Here is a 3565-nt window from a genome sequence, read left to right as displayed (position 1 = left end):
TTTTTTAGTAGAGATGGGTTTTCACTGTGTTAGCCAGAATGGTCTCTATCTCCTGACCTCATGATCCTCCCGCCTTGGCCTCCCAAAGTGCTGGGATTACAGGCGTGAGCCACTGTGCCCGGCCTTTTTTTTTTTTCTTAAGAGTAATACTGAAAAGGAAAAAGGTGCGGGGAGCGAGCCATCACGGAGCACGCTGGGAGCACAGGAATGTGGTTCCCGTTTCACACTAGGGCTAGCATGCTTTTTAAGTCCTGTCTCCTCCACTGGATCCTAAGTTCTTGGGAGGACAGGGGTGGCATCTTTGCCTCTAGTGCCTAAGAGCATCTTGACGACCGGAAGCAGAATGCACAGTGACTCATCATGGACTTTAACATCAGACAAGTCCTTGAATCCTGCCTCTCATACCGGCCAGCTGTGTCTCTCAACAATCTGAGCTTCAGTTTCTTCATCTGCAAAATTAGCAGCTGTTGTCACTGTCGAGAGGATGAAAAGACAACATAGTATAAAGTGTCGACTCAGACTCGGGGCTCAGTAAAGGTCACCCCCTTTCCCTTTCTCACATAACTACATTTCACCACTGCCAAGATCTGCCTATATGTTTGAGGCTGTGGGGTTTTTCTCACAGAAACCACGCAGCCAAAAGTGCCTATGACGCGATAAGATGTATCTTTAGCCCCCAGAGTTGCTATGTCTGGACTTCACGCGTGAAGCATGCAAGCTTCAGATCTTTTGGTTGCTGGTGTGCTTGCTTCGATGTCATTCCTTGCTCAGGTAAATGACATGGCAGAGGGATGGCGGGTGAGGAGAGTGAGGTGATGTAACAGAGAAGAGACGCTGGATCTCATGGAACACGATTTGCAGTCACAAGGGACTTTTTTTTTTTTTTTTGTTAAAGGTAAGCGATGTGTTATCTGAACAAAAGGTGAGTTCATTTGATTCAGCTGCACTAGATTCTCTTCCTCTGCCCATGTCTATGATCTTTTAATAGCTGTTCTTGCCTGACATTCCAGGGACAGGATTTAGAATGGCGGTTTTATGCATCCAGTGTTTTCTAATAATTCTGGCAATGAATTAAAAACATTGTAAAAAAAATTCTTCCCAACCCCTACCCCGAGTATGTCGGTGGAGGAATGACTAGTTAGGCGCATGTGGTAGCCTGGGTGTGTGTACCAGTTCCTGGTATAGTGCTCAGGCATGTGTGTCTGCATGTCTGTGTGCATGCATGCTCTGGGGGTGGGGAGGTTGCTTATTAGGGATCTAAATGGTCTAGGTTCAAAACCTGGTTCTATTATTTTTTTTCATCTTAAATTGTCCTTCTCTTGCTTGCAGAGCTAGTCCTATTCTTACGACGGCCTTCCTAAGCTGAAAGGGAGATGGCTGTGTGTCCTGCCAAACTACCCTATTAGCTTGTTTGTATTACTAATGAGGCAAGTCCTTTTTGAGACAAAGCCTCGCTCTATCACCCAGGCTGGAGTGCAATGGCACAATCTCAGCTCACTGCAACCTCCACCTCCCGGGTTCCAGCAATTCTCCTGTCTCAGCCTCATGAGTAGCTGGGATTACAGGTGTGCACCACCACCACACCCGGCTAATTTTTTGTATTTTTAGTAGACACAGGGTTTCACCATGTTGGCCAGGCTGGTCTCCAACTCCTGACCTCAAGTGATCCACCCACCTCGGCCTCCCAAAGTGCTGGGATTATAGGCATGAGCCACTGTGCCCGGCCAAGGCAGGTTCTTGAATCCTTCCTAGCTTCAGAATCCTCAGCTGTAAATGAGGATAGTGCTTATCACACAGGTTATGAGGATGAGTGAGAGAGTGCATGTTAAATACCCAGAACAGAGCCCAGCAGAGAATAAGTATTGTTATCATTTGGGGAATCTGAAGTCCCCTTATATTCTCATTGGCAATGTATTATAAACTCTTAGATCTCAGCTGTAAGATCTGTAATCGTTTTGGAAGCTGTGCTACAGGTATTCCAGCTGCTATGCAGGGCAGGAGTGCTGTGGTTCCTATTATAACAATATGAATAATATGCTGTCATTTACATGCACAAGCTGTGGTCTACAACATATTTGCTGTAATACCTCCACATTGAGAGAGCCATGGAGAAGACTTTTTCCCAATTAAAAATATCTATTTAGCACTTATCGTGTGCGAGACACTCTTATGGGTAGTGGGATGCTGTCTTCCATCACGGTACTGCCACAGCAAGGTACAAAACCGGCCAGAACCGGTACCAGGTGTACGGGGGTAGAGTGGAGTTTCATTCATGTTGTCAATTTGGACAAAGAGTATATTTTTATACTTCCATCCCCATACAGAAACAGCCTGCAATACATTTCACCTTTTCAAAGGGGCAAAGGATTGATATTTAACATATCACATGGATAGTAAGTGCTCATTAAATTGTATTCTTGATAGCTCTCATCTTTTTTGGATTACATAAATTATACATAATTATTTACCCTGAGAAATAGCACAGGTTGAAAAACAGACAGATTTTGAAGAAATACACAGACAAAAACCACACGATGGCTGATTAAGGGTGGGGAGATCTCAGAAACGCTGAGGAGACACCCAGTGTGGTAGGCTAAACAATACATTTCACCTTTTCAAAGAGGCAAAAGAGTGATATTTAACATATCACATGGATAATAAGTGCTCATTAAACTATTGTATTCTTGATGGCTCTGATCTTTTTTGGATTAAACAAATTATATTATTTACCCTGAGAAATAGCACAGGTTGAAAAATAGACATATGTTCAAGAAATACACAGATAAAAAACACACAACGGCAGATTAACAGTGGGGTGACCTCAGAAACACTGAGGAGACACGCAGTGTGGTAGGCTAAATAATGGCCACATCCCTAACGTTCAGAATCTGCAAATGCCACTTCATATGTAGTCTTGCAGATGTGATTCAGTGAAGGATCTTGACATGGCCAGGTTATCTGGGTGGGTCCTAAATGCAATCACATGTATCATTGTAAGAGGGAGGCAGAGAGAATTTGACCACATACAGAGAAGATGATATGAAGATGGAGACAGAGATTTGAAGATACTGGCTTTGAAGATAGAGTGATGCAGTCACAAGCCAAGGCATGCTGGCAGCCACCAGAAGCTGGAAAAGGGAAGGAGCAATTCTCTGCTAGAGACTCCAGAGGGAGCCCGGCCCTGCTGCCGCCTTAATTTTGGCCTAGTGATACTGATTTTGGACTACTAGCCTCTAGAGTTGTGAGAGAATAAACTTTTTTTTAAGCTGTCAGGTTTGGGATAATTTGTTACAGCAGCCACAAGAAACTAACATAGCCAGTCACTTTGGATTAATGAATTAATGACCGGACAGACAACCACTGGCTACTCTGTGAACCAACCATCTAGCTTAGCATACATTCTGGTTCACCATGCCACTTTGGATTTAACGTCCTTTATTTTCCTTTTGCCTTCTATTGAGTGCCAGGTAGCCCATAGCTTTTCTCTTAAAATGTTGATTTGTGTGTCAGTGTTTTGATGGTGGATGGAATAGTGGCGTCTCCCTATTTTCTTCATAGATACCCC

The 3565-nt window shown here is 43.9% G+C and overlaps 1 non-coding gene across 1 annotated transcript; it reads right to left on the bottom strand.

The window, feature by feature from the left end:
* Positions 1–1307: 1307 nt before the first annotated feature.
* LOC111528545 lies at positions 1308–1452 on the bottom strand. Its single transcript, XR_002727050.1, has one exon.
* Positions 1453–3565: the final 2113 nt, after the last annotated feature.

This window comes from Piliocolobus tephrosceles, chromosome 1 (genome assembly GCF_002776525.5).
Source record: "Piliocolobus tephrosceles isolate RC106 chromosome 1, ASM277652v3, whole genome shotgun sequence".
Taxonomy (NCBI): Eukaryota; Metazoa; Chordata; class Mammalia; order Primates; family Cercopithecidae; genus Piliocolobus; species Piliocolobus tephrosceles.
The sequence above is the reverse complement of the archived record's forward strand: the minus strand, read 5'-3'. Positions and strand labels throughout refer to the sequence as shown.